The sequence below is a fragment of the Panthera leo genome, chromosome A2 (genome assembly GCF_018350215.1).
Source record: "Panthera leo isolate Ple1 chromosome A2, P.leo_Ple1_pat1.1, whole genome shotgun sequence".
Lineage (NCBI taxonomy): Eukaryota > Metazoa > Chordata > Mammalia > Carnivora > Felidae > Panthera > Panthera leo.
The window spans coordinates 155,609,782-155,626,363 of NC_056680.1; the positions used below are offsets into that span (position 1 = coordinate 155,609,782).

Below are 16,582 nucleotides of genomic sequence, written 5' to 3' on the forward strand. Positions count from 1 at the left end.
TCTTTTTTTGTTTGCTTATTTAATTTATTTATTTTGAGAAAGAGAGAGACAGAGATCATGTGCAAGCAGGGGAGGGGCAGAGAGAAAAGGAAGAGAGAGAGAATCCCAAGCAGGCGTCACTCTCTCAGCATAGAGCCCAACACAGGGCTCAATCCCATGAACTGTGAGGTCATGACCTGAGCCAAAGTCAAGAGTTGGATGCTTAAACGACTGAGTCACCCAGGTGCCCAAGTCAAACTCACTTTAATATAGACTGGGAAGAAAAAAGAAAATACAACTAGAAGGAAATTATAAATCGATGAGAATTAACAAAGGAGTTGGTATGCTGTTGTTCTTAGATATCCAACATTACCCTGTAATGAGAATAAAGTGCTCATTAAACATTTACTCATCCTAAGCAATCCATAGAACCTCCTAAAGAGGCAGACCTCGGCAGCTCTGCACTCTGCTCTCAGGGATCGGCCCCTGGTACCATTTCTAAAGGAGTGAAGCATCATTATCACCATATATTATAGCCTTGCAGCAAAATTGCTGTAGCACCCTTTCCCAAAAGGGTGCTAAACACTTATCACAGCAAAATTCTGTGTGTCTGACTGTAGCTTCCTAGCAAATAATTGAACATTATGTAGGAAATACACTTAGAAATAAATGGGAAGTTCAGGAATTGAAGGCAATAGCAGCTTTAGTTCAGGATATTTAGGTTCAAACCATACATAAAAGTACAAGCTATGGATAAGAAGACCATGATTGTGAGCAAAATTCACAAATGTCTTATAAATATAAAGGGCCCGTTGATACTCTACCTCCCTAACACATCCACGCTCCTCATGTAGGAGTGGAAATAAAAAATTATCTGACAGTTACCTTTCCAGCCACCTATTTTCTCCTTGCACAGAGGAGCTATGTGTGAACCATTGCCTCCCACCTGCCTACCTCCTCTCTCACCACTTATAGAATTTAGGCATTTTTTGTCACACTCACATGTGAGTCTTTTACCCCAAGCTTCTGAGTTCTTTTTTTTTTTTTTTTTAATATATGAAATTTACTGTCAAATTGGTTTCCATACAACACCCAGTGCTCATCCCAAAAGGTGCCCTCCTCAATACCCATCACCCACCCTGCCCTCCCTCCCACCCTGCCCTCCCTCCCACCCCCCATCAACCCTCAGTTTGTTCTCAGTTTTTAACAGTCTCTTATGCTTTGGCTCTCTCCCACTCTAACCTCTTTTTTTTTTTTTTTTCCTTCCCCTCCCCCATGGGTTTCTGTTATGTTTCTCAAGATCCACATAAGAGTGAAACCATATGGTATCTGTCTTTCTCTGTATGGCTTATTTCACTTAGCATCACACTCTCCAGTTCCATCCATGTTGCTACAAAAGGCCATATTTCATTTTTTCTCATTGCCACGTAGTATTCCATTGTGTATATAAACCACAATTTCTTTATCCATTCATCAGTTGATGGACATTTAGGCTCTTTCCATAATTTGGCTATTGTTGAGAGTGCCGCTATAAACATTGGGGTACAGGTGTCCCTATGCATCAGTACTCCTGTATCCCTTGGATAAATTCCTAGCAGTGCTATTGCTGGGTCATAGGGTAGGTCTATTTTTAATTTTCTGAGGAACCTCCACACTGCTTTCCAGAGCGGCTGCACCAATTTGCATTCCCACCAACAGTGCAAGAGGGTTCCCGTTTCTCCACATCCTCTCCAGCATCTATAGTCTCCTGATTTCTTCATTTTGGCCACTCTGACTGGCGTGAGGTGGTATCTGAGTGTGGTTTTGATTTGTATTTCCCTGATAAGGAGCGACGTTGAACATCTTTTCATGTGCCTGTTGGCCATCCGGATGTCTTCTTTAGAGAAGTGTCTATTCATGTTTTCTGCCCATTTCTTCACTGGGTTATTTGTTTTTCGGGTGTGGAGTTTGATGAGCTCTTTATAGATTTTGGATACTAGCCCTTTGTCCGATGTGTCATTTGCAAATATCTTTTCCCATTCCGTTGGTTGCCTTTTAGTTTTGTTGGTTGTTTCCTTTGCTGTGCAGAAGCTTTTTATCTTCATAAGGTCCCAGTAATTCACTTTTGCTTTTAATTCCCTTGCCTTTGGGGATGTGCCGAGTAAGAGATTGCTACGGCTGAGGTCAGAGAGGTCTTTTCCTGCTTTCTCCTCTAAGGTTTTGATGGTTTCCTGTCTCACATTCAGGTCCTTTATCCATTTTGAGTTTATTTTTGTGAATGGTGTGAGAAAGTGGTCTAGTTTCAACCTTCTGCATGTTGCTGTCCAGTTCTCCCAGCACCATTTGTTAAAGAGACTGTCTTTTTTCCATTGGATGTTCTTTCCTGCTTTGTCAAAGATGAGTTGGCCATACGTTTGTGGGTCTAGTTCTGGGGTTTCTATTCTATTCCATTGGTCTATGTGTCTGTTTTTATGCCAATACCATGCTGTCTTGATGATGACAGCTTTGTAGTAGAGGCTAAAGTCTGGGATTGTGATGCCTCCTGCTTTGGTCTTCTTCTTCAAAATTACTTTGGCTATTCGGGGCCTTTTGTGGTTCCATATGAATTTTAGGATTGCTTGTTCTAGTTTCGAGAAGAATGCTGGTGCAATTTTGATTGGGATTGCATTGAATGTGTAGATAGCTTTGGGTAGTATTGACATTTTGACAATATTCTTCCAATCCATGAGCAGGGAATGTCTTTCCATTTCTTTATATCTTCTTCAATTACCTGCATAAGCTTTCTATAGTTTTCAGCATACAGATCTTTTACATCTTTGGTTAGATTTATTCCTAGGTATTTTATGCTTCTTGGTGCAATTGTGAATGGGATCAGTTTCTTCATTTGTCTTTCTGTTGCTTCATTGTTAGTGTATAAGAATGCAACTGATTTCTGCACATTGATTTTGTATCCTGCAACTTTGCTGAATTCATGTATCAGTTCTAGCAGACTTTTGGTGGAGTCTATCGGATTTTCCATGTATAATATCATGTCATCTGCAAAAAGCGAAAGCTTGACTTCATCTTTGCCAATTTTGATGCCTTTGATTTCCTTTTGTTGTCTGATTGCTGATGCTAGAACTTCCAGCACTATATTAAACAACAGCGGTGACAGTGGGCATCCCTGTCGTGTTCCTGATCTCAGGGAAAAAGCTCTCAGTTTTTCCCCGTTGAGGATGATGTTAGCTGTGGGCTTTTCATAAATGGCCTTTATGATCTTTAAGTATGTTCCTTCTATCCCGACTTTCTCAAGGGTTTTTATTAAGAAAGGGTGCTGGATTTTGTCAAAGGCCTTTTCTGCATCGATTGACAGGATCATATGGTTCTTCTCTTTTTTTTTGTTAATGTGATGTATCACGTTGATCGATTTGCGAATGTTGAACCAGCCCTGCATCCCAGGAATGAATCCCACTTGATCATGGTGAATAATTCTTTTTATATGCTGTTGAATTCGATTTGCTAGTATCTTATTAAGAATTTTTGCATCCATATTCATCAGGGATATTGGCCTGTAGTTCTCTTTTTTTACTGGGTCTCTGTCTGGTTTAGGAATCAAAGTAATACTGGCTTCATAGAATGAGTCTGGAAGTTTTCCTTCCCTTTCTATTTCTTGGAATAGCTTGAGAAGGATAGGTATTATCTCTGCTTTAAATGTCTGGTAGAACTCCCCTGGGAAGCCATCTGGTCCTGGACTCTTATTTGTTGGGAGATTTTTGATAACCGATTCAATTTCTTCGCTGGTTATGGGTCTGTTCAAGCTTTCTATTTCCTCCTGATTGAGTTTTGGAAGAGTGTGGGTGTTTAGAAATTTGTCCATTTCTTCCAGGTTGTCCAATTTGCTGGCATATAATTTTTCATAGTATTCCCTGATAATTGTTTGTATCTCTGAGGGATTGGTTGTAATCATTCCATTTTCATTCATGATTTTATCTATTTGGGTCATCTCCCTTTTCTTTTTGAGAAGCCTGGCTAGAGGTTTGTCAATTTTGTTTATTTTTTCAAAAAACCAACTCTTGGTTTCGTTGATCTGCTCTACAGTTTTTTTAGATTCTATATTGTTTATTTCTGCTCTGATCTTTATTATTTCTCTTCTTCTGCTGGGTTTAGGCTGCCTTTGCTGTTCTGCTTCTATTTCCTTTAGGTGTGCTGTTAGATTTTGTATTTGGGATTTTTCTTGTTTCTGGAGATAGGCCTGGATTGCAATGTATTTTCCTCTCAGGACTGCCTTCGCTGCATCCCAAAGCGTTTGGATTGTTGTATTTTCATTTTCGTTTGTTTCCATATATATTTTAATTTCTTCTCTAATTGCCTGGTTGACCCACTCATTCGTTAGTAGGGTGTTCTTTAACCTCCATGCTTTTGGAGGTTTTCCAGACTTTTTCCTGTGGTTGATTTCAAGCTTCATAGCATTGTGGTCTGAAAGTATGCATGGTATAATTTCAATTCTTGTAAACTTATGAAGGGCTGTTTTGTGACCCAGTATATGATCTATCTTGGAGAATGTTCCATGTGCACTCGAGAAGAAAGTATATTCTGTTGCTTTGGGATGCAGAGTTCTAAATATATCTGTCAAGTCCATCTGATCCAATGTATCATTCAGGGCCCTTGTTTCTTTATTGACTGTGTGCCTAGATGATCTATCCATTTCTGTAAGTGGGGTGTTAAAGTCCCCTGCAATGACCACATTCTTATCAATAAGGTTGCTTATGTTTATGAGTAATTGTTTTATATATCTGGGGGCTCGGGTATTTGGCGCATAGACATTTATAATAGTTAGCTCTTCCTGGTGGATAGACCCTGTGATTATTATATACTGCCCTTCTTCATCTCTTGTTACAGCCTTTAATTTAAAGTCTAGTTTGTCTGCTATAAGTATGGCTACTCCAGCTTTCTTTTGGCTTCCAGGAGCATGATAAATAGTTCTCCATCCCCTCACTCTCAATCTAAAGGTGTCCTCAGATCTAAAATGAGTCTCTTGTAGACAGCAAATAGATGGGTCTTGTTTTTTTATCCATTCTGATACCCTATGTCTTTTAGTTGGCGCATTTAATCCATTTACATTCAGTGTTATTATAGAAAGATATGGGTTTAGAGTCATTGTGATGTCTGTATGTTTTATGCTTGTAGTGATGTCTCTGGTACTTTGTCTCACAGGATCCCCCTTAGGATCTCTTGTAGGGCTGGTTTCGTGGTGACAAATTCCTTCAGTTTTTGTTTGTTTGGGAAGACCTTTATCTCTCCTTCTATTCTAAATGACAGACTTGCTGGATAAAGGATTCTCGGCTGCATATTTTTTCTGTTTAGCACACTGTAGATATCGTGCCAAGCCTTTCTGGCCTGCCAAGTTTCAAAGGAGAGATCAGTCACGAGTCTTATAGGTCTCCCTTTATATGTGAGGGCACGTTTATCCCTTGCTGCTTTCAGAATTTTCTCTTTATCCTTGTATTTTGCCAGTTTCACTATGATATGTCGTGCAGAAGATCGATTCAAGTTACGTCTGAAGGGAGTTCTCTGTGCCTCTTGGATTTCAATGCCTTTTTCCTTCCCCAGTTCAGGGAAGTTCTCAGCTATAATTTGTTCAAGTACCCCTTCAGCACCCTTCCCTCTCTCTTCCTCCTCTGGGATACCAATTATGCGTATATTATTTTTTTTTTAGTGTATCACTTAGTTCTCTAATTTTCCCCTCATACTCCTGGATTTTTTTATCTCTCTTTCTTTCAGCTTCCTCTTTCTCCATAACTTTATCTTCTAGTTCACCTATTCTCTCCTCTGCCTCTTCAAGCCGAGCCATCGTGGTTTCCATTTTGTTTTGCATTTCGTTTAAAGCGTTTTTCAACTCCTCGTGACTGTTCCTTAGTCCCTCGATCTTTGTGGCAAGAGATTCTCTGCTGTCCTGTATACTGTTTTCAAGCCCAGCGATTAATTTTATGACTATTATTCTAAATTCACTTTCTGTTATATTATTTAAATCCTTTTTGATCAGTTCATTAGCTGTTGTTATTTCCTGGAGATTCTTCTGAGGGGAATTCTTCCGTTTGGTCATTTTGGAGAGTCCCTGGCGTGGTGAGGACCTGCAGGGCACTTCCCCTGTGCTGTGGTGTATAACTGGAGTTAGTGGGCGGGGCCGCAGTCCGACCCGATGTCTGCCCCCAGCCCACTGCTGGGGCCACAGTCAGACTGGTGTGTGCCTTCTCTTCCCCTCTCCTAGGGGCGGGATTCACTGTGGGGTGGCGTGGCCCGTCTGGGCTACTTGCACACTGCCAGGCGTGTGTTGCTGGGGATCTGGCGTATTAGCTGGGGTGGGTAGGCAAGGTGCACGGGGGATGGAGGGGCAGGCTTAGCTCGCTTCTCCTTAGGTGATCCGCTTCAGGAGGAGCCCTGTGGCAGCGGGAGGGAGTCAGATCCGCTGCCGGAGGTTTGGCTCCGCAGAAGCACAGAGTTGGGTGTTTGCGCGGAGCGAGCAAGTTCCCTGGCAGGAACTGGTTCCCTTTGGGATTTTGGCTGGGGGATGGGCGGGGGAGATGGCGCTGGCGCCTTTGTTCCCCGCCAAGCTGAGCTCTGCCATCCGGGGGCTCAGCAGCTCTCCCTCCCTTTGTCCTCCAGCCTTCCCGCTTTCCGAGCAGAGCTGTTAACTTATGACCTCCCAGACGCTAAGTCGCGCTTGCTGTCGGAACACAGTCCGTCCGGCCCCTCCGCTTTTGCCAGCCAGACTCGGGGGCTCTGCATGGCCGGCGAGCCGCCCCCCACCCCGGCTCCCTCCCGCCAGTCCGTGGAGCGCGCACCGCCTCGCCGCCCTTCCTACCCTCTTCCGTGGGCCTCTAGTCTGCGCTTGACTCTGGAGACTCCCTTCTGCTAATCCTCTGGCGGTTTTCTGGGTTCTTTAGGCAGGTGTAGGTGGAATCTAAGTGATCGGCAGGACGCGCTGTGAGCCCCGCGTCCTCCTACGCCGCCATCTTCCGGAACCTCCCCAAGCTTCTGAGTTCTGATAGCACTTCTCTTCTCTATCCCCTTTCTATTTGTCTAAAACCACCGAAGTCAAGACCAAGATGTCTACGACTAATGGTAGTTAACATGTTAACAAGAAAAAAGAAAATTTCTTTTAGAAATAATTTGTGCTTTTTCTGATTACCAGAAGATAGAAGTAAATATGATGTTATACATCTTCCCAAAGAAAATGACAGTTACCGTTTTGGAAAATCATTGGTTTAAAAAAAAAATTTTTTTTTAATGTTTATTTATTTTTGAGAGAGAGAGAGAGAGAGAGAGACAGCATGAGCAGGGGAGGGTTAGAGAGAGGGAGACACAGAATCTGAAGCAGACTCCAGGCTCTGAGATGTCAGCACAGATCCCGACAAGGGGCTCGAACCCACAGACTGTGAGATCATGACCTGAGCCAAAGTTCGATGTTTAATCGACTGAGACACCCAGGTGCCTGCCCCAGGTGTTGATTCCAATTAGAAATGACAAAGAACCTGAGGACTTATCCCCTAGCCCCTTGGACATGTGCAGAAGATGCCTGCAGAGAACCAGGAAATTTCCCATCTCTGCCCTCATTCTCTATTTATTAATCTACTCTTTTCAAAGCATCAGCTTTCAACATGGAAAACTTTTTTCCTAGATTCAATGATTATTCTTCAGTTTTGTTTAATTACAAATGTCATATTAAAAATAGGGGCGCCTGGGTGGGTCAGTTAAGCATCCAACTTCAGCTCATGTCATGATCTCACGGTTTGTGAGTTCAAGCCCCGCATCGGGCTCTGCACTGACAACTCAGAGTGTGGTGCCTGCTTCAGATTCTGTGTTTCCCTCTCTTTCTGCTCCTCCCCCACTAATGCTCTGTCTCTCTGTCTCTCAAAAATAAATAACCATTAAAAAAAACTTTTAAATAGAATATGCTTTCAGTTCAGTTCTAGGTTCACTTAGCAGCTGAGACAGTATGGGGAACTTCACCCCATTCTTCTCTAGGGAGGTGTGGTCTAAATTTTAAAAACACAATTTGTGCTGCCTGTTTATTATTGCTCATCCTTTGATAATTTATTATACATTCCTTTGCCATTTTAACTAGCCAGAGCAAAAACCATTTAAGGTTGGACTTAGGTAAGCAACTCAGAAGATTATAGTGTAAAGAAGTGAAACTGAGGGGCGCCAGGATAGCTCAGTCAGTTAAGCTGTCAACTCTTTATTTCAGCTCAGGTCATGATCTCATGGTTCATGAGTTTGAGCCCCACATTGGGCTCTGTGCTCACAGCACGGAATCTGCTTCAGATCCTCTGTCTCCCTCTTTCTTCTCCTCCCCCCCCAAAATAAATAAACGTTAAAAAAAAGAGCTGAAATCAAAACTACCACAGCCCCTACAGTTCACAGATTATATTCCTCATCAACTCCCTCATCTTTCTTGCTTGCAGTATCTAAATAAATGTATGCTTCTGTAGGGGCCACACCCTCAAGCTTCAGCCTTCCTCATAAACCCCTCTGTCCTTCTGCCCCACAGGTACCTGTTTAGAATAATAAATTGGGGGTTCAAAAAAAAAGGTAGAAGAGGACAGGATCCGAATGGCCAGCTAACTGGCAGCAGGATTAGAATGGTAAATTATACAGACTTGAATCTATAAGTTGAATATCCACCTTTCTGAATACGTAATGACAACAGAGGAAGCAAGTCATTGGAGGGGAGTTTAGGTAGAAGCAAACAGAGTTGCGATCAAGAGAGGCCAAGATGTTTAATGGATTATCGACGCAGACATAGAAGTTACCTGGAATGATGGACGACATAAGCGAGGGTGAAAGAGATAATTCTCAGCTGGACGCCAAAGTCTTCAATGAGTGAAGGAGATTTTTCAGGAGAGTGATCGGTTACAGGGAAAAGGAGTAGTAGAGCAGGAGATAATCAGTGATATCAGCCCCAAAATAGCAGAGATAACTGAGGTCTAAAAGACTTCATTCAGACATCATCTTTTCCAAAAAGCCTACCTGGACTCTTCTCCCATCAATTGTTATTAGGTGAATACTGGAGTATTTCTATGGCACTCTGCAAATTTCTATGGTATCACATACTAAGTGTATCTATTAGTTTACATGTCTTTTAGACTATGAGCTTTACTGGTGCCTGATGGCACAGAAGGGGCCAACTATAAATTTGTTAAACTGAACTCTTCTGTAATATTCAACTGCCTCCATCCAGGGTGATTTATTTGGATTATTTTCTCATCATCCTAGACTATTCCAAATGTTCAAACAAAGCAGAATTAATAGAGATGTTGGATTTAGCATTATAGGCTGCTTATCACTGTATATGTTAAAAAGAAAGCATGAATGTTGAAGTCAGATAGCCTTAAGCGAGTTCAAATTCTGACTTTACAATTTATTACTTTGAACTTCTACTCCTTATTTTGTACAATTGAAGGCAATAAATATTCACAAAGACGTTGTATAAGTTAAAAGTAATATGCACTGGGGTGCCCGGGTGGCTCAGTCAGTTAAGCATCTGACTCTTCGTTTCAGCTTAGGTCATTATCTCGCAGTTCATTGGTTCAAGCCCCGTGTCGAATCCCATGGGATTCTCTCTCTCCCTCTGTCTCTGCCTCTCACCTGCATGCTTTCTCTCTCTCTCTCTTTCTCAAAATAAAATAAACATTAAAAAAGCGATATGCACTGTAATATGTATACAATTGCCTAACAAGATGCATATTAGAATTCTCTGTCTCTCTGTCTCTCTCACACACACACCTTCTTTCTCTCTCACATACATACACATGCACACACTCTTCTCCCACCCTTGAATTTGGGCATGATAATATGACTAGCTTTGGCCAGTCACATATGAATAGAAATGTCATGAGTCAATTGTAGCAGAAGCATTTGAGAGACTCCATGTCTGCTCTTCTCCACATTGACTACGGAGGCATGTAACTGGATGGAGACGCACATTAAAGGTGCCTAAAATGTTGAGCCACGGCCAGAGAGAAGATAGCTGCCCTGGGCTTACAGTGAACTTTACACAGGTGAGAAACTTTTGGTATGTTTGCCCACTTGCATTTTTATGATGTTTGTTATTACAGCATCACCTAGATTATATATCTCACGTATCTTCATACTTAGCCTTCTCAGAAAGAAGATATACCTTTCTAAGCAGATAATTCTGTGTTACTACTTCAGGACAAATACCAGAGGACAGCTATCAGAAGCATCTGCTGTTGATGGACATGGTGTTAACTGTATCTCTAAATATACTCTTATTTTTTCAAACCCTCCAGAGATGCTAATAGAAACAGAAAAAAAAAAAAAACAGATATGAGACACACAGCTAAGGCAGTGTTGAGAGGAAAAATTTTATAACATTAAAAATGAATATGTTAGGTAAGAGGAAAAGTCTTAAATCAAAAATCTAAGCTCCCAATTCAAGAACACAGAAAAGAAAAAAAGTAAAATAAACTGAAAGCAAAAGAAGGAAGAAAATAATAACCTAAGAACAGAAATTGATAAAATTGAAAGCAGAAAAACAACAGGAAAAAAAACCAATGAAACAAAGGTCTAGTTCTTTGAAAAACATCAGTAAAACTGGCAGACTTCTAACAATACAGATAAGAGAGAGAAAAAGAGAAGATATAAACTACCAACATTAGGAATGAAAGAAGAGATATTACTATAGACACTGAACACATAAAAGGATAATAAGAAAGTACTAGGAACAACTCTGCACGCATAAATTTGACAGCTTATACAAAAGAAACCACTTCCTCAAAAGACACAAACTAGCACAAGCCATCCCATACAAAAAGGTAATTTGAATACCCCATTACTATCAAGAAAGGTAAAGTCATAATTTTAAAACTCTCTAAAAAGAAATCTTCAGGCCAAGATACTTTAACTGGATAATTCTACCAAATATTTAGAGAAGAATTAATGTCAGTTCTACATAACCTCTTCCTTTCTATCTGGAAAGGGAATTTGTCTTAATGCATTCTATGAAGCTAATATTACCCTAATACCACAACCAGATAAAGATAATGCAAAAAAGGAAACTACAAACAAATATGTCTTTGAATATACACACAGAAATCCTTAACAAATATTAACAAACAATTCAGCAATATGTAAAAAGAATTATCACCATAACCAAGTGAGGATTATTCCAGTGATACCAAGCAGATTCAGTATTCAAAAATCAATGTAACCCATCACAAGCAAAAGATGAAAAATCACATTGTCATACCAAACAGTGTAGAAAAAAACATCTGACCAATTCAACATTCATTTATAATTTTAAAAAAACTCTCAGAAAAATAGAAATAGAATAAAACTACCCCAACTTGATAAAGAGAAGCCACAGAAAAATCCTACAGCTAACATTATATTTACTGGTGAAAGTCTGAATGCTTTGTCCCTAAGGTTGGGAACAAGGCAAGGATGTCTGCTCTCATCATCACTTATTCAACATTAGAAGTTATAAACCAATATAAAAAGGCAATAAGTCATGTATATCAGGAAGGAATCAATGAAATTGTGCATGTATAATTTCTTTAAAAAGTAAAATATATAGGTATAAATCTAACAAGATATTTACAGGACTTGTATGCTGAAAACTACACAACACTGATGAAAATAATCAAAAAGATCTAAACAAACAGAAAGACATGCCGTATTCGTGGTGGAAAATCTCAACACAGCAAAGATGTCAAATTTCCAGCAACTCTTTTCTCTTTTTATAGACATCAACAATATTATTCTAAAATTTACATGGGAAAGCAAAGGAATTAGAATAGCTCAAACAATTTTGGATGGACCTACCCAATTTCAGCTCAAACAATGGATCTACCCAATTTCAAGACTTATTAGATACTATAGAAATCAACACTACGTAGTATTAAAAAAAAAAAAAAAAGCCTATGTGATATTGGCATTGTGGTAGACACACAGATCAGTAAAACAGAACCCAGAACCCAGAAATAAATCCATGCAAATATGCCCACCTGATGTTTTACAAAGATACAAAGTGATTTCATGAAGAAAAGAGAGCTTTTTCAAGTATCTGGTGTTGGAGCAAGCAATTGGACAGCCACAAACAAACAAACACAAGTAACCATGACTTAAGTCTCACACCTTATACAAAAATTCATTCAAAATGGATCATAGACTTAAATGTAAAACATGAAACTATTAAATATATTTTTAAAAAGCGGAGGAGATAATCTTTAAGAGCTAGGGCTAGGCAAAAAGAGCCCTTAAACTTGACACTAAATCAAAATCCATAAAAGGAAAAGTTGATAAGCTGATAAATTGGATTTGACCAAAATGTAAAATTTTTACTTTGTAAGACTCTATTAAGAGGATGAAAAGTCAAGATAGGGACAAAGAGAAAATATTTGCAAACTACATATCCGAAAAGGCTATTCTCCAGAATATATAAAGTACTAGCAAATCTCAACATTAAAACCATAAACAGTCCTGTTAGAAAATAGGCAAAAGGCATAAAGAGGCGTTCAATCAAAAAAGGATATAAAGATGGCAAAAAAAAAAAAAAAAAAAAAAAAAGCACATGAAAAGATTTTCAACAAAATTAGCTATTGGAAAAATAGAACCACAATGGGATATAAAATCTCATAGATTTACCTATCAGAATGTCTAAAGTTAAAATAGTAACAACACTAAATACCGGTGAAGATGTGGAGAAAATGCATCACTCATACATTGCTGGTGGGAAGGTAAAATGATGAAGCCACTCGGAAAACAGTTTAGCAGTTTCTTTAAAAAGGAAACATGCAACTACCATGGGGCTCAGCAGTTACACTCCTAGGTATTATCCTAGTGAAATGAAGAGATATTCACACAAAGGCCTGTACACAAATGTTTACAGTAACTGTATTTAAAGTAGCTAAAAATTGGAAACCCAGATGTCTTTCAGAGTCAACTGTTAAACAAATGGTAATCTATCAACACTGTGGAAGACTACTCAGCAATTAAAAAAAAAAATCTACCAATACACACAACATGCATGAATCTCCAGAGAATTATGTCGAATGCAAAAAAAAAAAAAAAAAAAAGCTAATCCCCAAATCCCCAAAGGTTATATGCTACATGATTCTTCCACTTTTATAACGTTTTTGAAATGATAAAAAACTACAGAAATGGAGAACAGATTAGGGTTTGCCAGGGGTTTAAGGAAGGGGTGGAGGAGGATGGAAGTAGGTATGACTAAACAAAAGCAACATGAGGGATCTTGTGGGGATAGAAATGTTCTGTATCTTAACTGTCTAAGTCAATATCCTGGTTGAACTTTAATGTGAACATCAATTTGAATTTCATACAATGCCCATGGAATTCCAGGTATAGTCATAAGAAACCCATAATTGGCTAGGTAGATATGCAAAATATAGTTCCATCTTGACTTCAGGTGCCATGTGTTTACACAACTGCTAATGGAAATGTTCCCTATCCTAACTATGAATGTCAATATTCTAGTTGTGATATGTACTAGTTTCTTTAAGATGTTACCATTGGAAGAAACTGGGTTAAGGGTACATGGAATCTTTCTGCACTATTTTATACAAATTCACGTAAATCTACTGCTATCTCAAAATAAAAATGTTTTTAAGAAAAAATAAAAGCATCTGCATACAAATCATCATTATGTGTTTTCCAAGAACACATGCAGAAAATAGACACTGAGGAGATCAGAGGGACTGCTTGCTGGTAGGGAAGGTGAGGAGAATGGGAGTGAGCCATGGGAATAAAGGACATATTTTGCTAATAGCAGAAAAAGCTTAAATTCTTTTTTAATGCTCTCGGTTCACATTTGTCTGACCAGCCAGTGATGGATTGTAGCACAGAGTCCATTACTCCTTATTGAATGCATCCAAAGTCATAGATCAGGGGTCGCACACAAAAAATCCTTCTATAATATGAGGTTTATAGGATGTCCATGGAGCTCCATATATAGCCACAGGCCTCATGTAATTGGCTCAGGAAGGTAGGCAAAATATGGTTCCCTTTTGATTGCAGGTGTTAAGTATTTACACAACAGCAGATGAAATTCAAATCAAGGCGTCACTATAACAACAGTTAAGTTTGCATCTCAAAATCCTATCTTGGGGGCAGCTAGGCTAAATGGCTCATTGTAATTATTTGGATAATTCATTTGTACAGGCATAGTACCATTAAATAACAAAATACGTTCAGTTTATAAACTAATCTTATTCTTATGTCTTAGTTCTCTTAAATTTTCTGTGAAGGCTTGATGTTTAAAGACCGAAGGGGAGAATTTCCTGCTAAGGGTTTTTAGTAGATATTTTATTTTATTTTATTTTATTTTATTTTATTTTATTTTATTTTATTTATTAGATATTTTACATAAGAATTTACTGGACAAATTCCTTGGAAGTTTACAATCTAGAATTCTAGAAAGATTTTTATGTATACTAACCCTTTTCTGAGTATATGAGGAAGCAGAAAGTTCCACAAACTCAGGCCCATCTGATCTTTAAGAGTGTATTCAATTAATTCAAGCTTCTATTCACAACTGCTATGTGCCAAAAACTGCATTAGACACTGATGAAAAATGTAAGTCACATACAACCTCTAGCCTCAAAGAGCTCAAAATCTAGTAGAGGAGACAAGGAAGTAGAAAATGATAACTCAGCATGGAAAGGAATAAATAAAGGTATGAGCAAAATCTCATTTAAGGAAGCAGAGTATGCATTGTAGTGTGTTCTTGGAGGCCAAGTAGGAATGACATCCAAACTGTTCTTGAGAAAGGATTAGGTGTTTGAGTGACAGAGAGAAAAAGGAAGTGCATTCAAGACAGGTATACGCCAGGCTTGAAGACTTAAGAGGAAACCGCATCCTTCTCACTTAAAATTCTAAATCAGAGTTCTACTTACGGTTCTCCCAGATTGCACTGCAACTGTCTCAGCAAGCTAAGGAGTCAAGGCATCCGTGGGGACTGGCCATCCTCCCCTGCTTGTGTCCCCTGTGTCGTCCTTCTGTTTCTCCAGCTGCTCTTTCATTCTCTTCCCTCTCCTGACCAACCTCCTCCAAGTCTGTCCTACCTGACAAATCTGTGACCATAATGATCCCACGCCCCAACGTACCCTGAACTTTCTGGTCAGGCATCCACCACAGCTTTTGTGTCCCCCTTCAAGTCCCTGAGAGAGAATATCTAATCAGCCTAGCTGATTAGTTTTTAGACATGTCTACTGAACATTGTAAAAGTGTCACATGGTGTGCAGTTAACCCCGCATCTCACATGGACAAAGGAAACAGTCTCCCTTGTGATTCCTCTTTCAATGTCAGGTGCCTGGTTGAATATTCTGGTTTCATGTTTCTGAACTGAGGGGTTCCAGAATTTAGGTATTCTGCAACCTTGGCTGCATATTACAACCACTTCTAAGACATATTTTAAAATTCTGATGCCAAGAACCCGTCCCCAGAAATTCCAATATAATTGATTGGGTGAGGCTTCCCAGGTGATTTTATTGTGCACACACATCAAAAACCATGAAGACTTCTCCCAGGATCGTGTCTGGGGAGTGGTTAATATTCTGCCATCTTCGTAAATGGGAGAGAAAGCGAGCCTTGCAGAGGTACCCATTCTACTCCCAGTTTGCTCAGCAGCTGGAGATTGGAAGACAGTCTGCAACAATGTTCAAGGCCTGAGCAGGAAATCTTCCTTCTGGGACTCAATGATACCATCTCTGCTTCTTTCCTGAAGGCATAATGGCTGCCCTCAGACCTCTGGTGAAGCCCAAGATCATTAAAAAGAGGACAAAGAAGTTCATCTGGCACCAGTCAGACCAGTATGTCAAAATTAAGTGCAACTGGCAGAAACACAGAAGCACTGATGATAGGATGCGCAGAAGATTCAAGGGCCAGATCCTGATGCCCAACATGGGTTATGGGAGCAACAAGAAAACAAAGCACATGCTGCCCAGTGGCTCTCAGAAGTTTCTAGTCCACAAGTCAAGGAGCTTGAGGTGCTGCTGATGTGCAACGAATCTTACCGTGAAGAGATTGCTTACAATGTCTCCTCCAAGAACCGTAAAGCCATAGTGGAACGAGAAGCTCAGCTGGCTATCAGAGTCACGAATCCCAATGCCAGGCTGCACAGCAAAGAAAATGAATAGACAGACAGCTTATGTGCACATCACATTTGTTTTAATAAAACCATAAAACTACAAAAAACAAACAAACAAAAAACCATGAAGACTTGCTCTTAGTGCACTGTTGGGAGAATTGATGAGTGGCTTCCTGAGCCTATGACTAATGGCATCCTTCCAGCTTTTGTCATCAGCATCAGCTACTTGCACAGATGCTCTCTGACAACACTCAGCTAATCCTCCATATTTTAGGCCTATATTGCCAAAAACAGACGGTATTGGCTCAAAGGAAGGAAGTAGTTTATTCCCACATACCTATATCTCTCCTTTCAGAATTGCAGAATTCCAGAATGAGAATATACATAATAGGGAATGAGCTCATGGAGAAAGTAAGACAGTGTATAATAAGCTACATTCTCACTGGAATCCCTGGGTTCTATGAACGGGTGGTGACATTGGTATATCGTGTATGCAGTGATCCTGATGCAGCTGAC

General features: G+C 39.7%; 1 non-coding gene and 1 pseudogene across 1 annotated transcript; both read left to right on the forward strand.

Moving 5' to 3' along the window:
- Positions 1 to 15,496: 15,496 nt before the first annotated feature.
- On the forward strand, positions 15,497 to 15,636 carry LOC122214693. The gene has a single exon (XR_006200067.1). It is a non-coding gene; the product is annotated as a small nucleolar RNA SNORA7 (small nucleolar RNA).
- A 38-nt stretch (positions 15,637 to 15,674) lies between these two features.
- Positions 15,675 to 16,115, forward strand: LOC122212943 (annotated as a pseudogene).
- Positions 16,116 to 16,582: the final 467 nt, after the last annotated feature.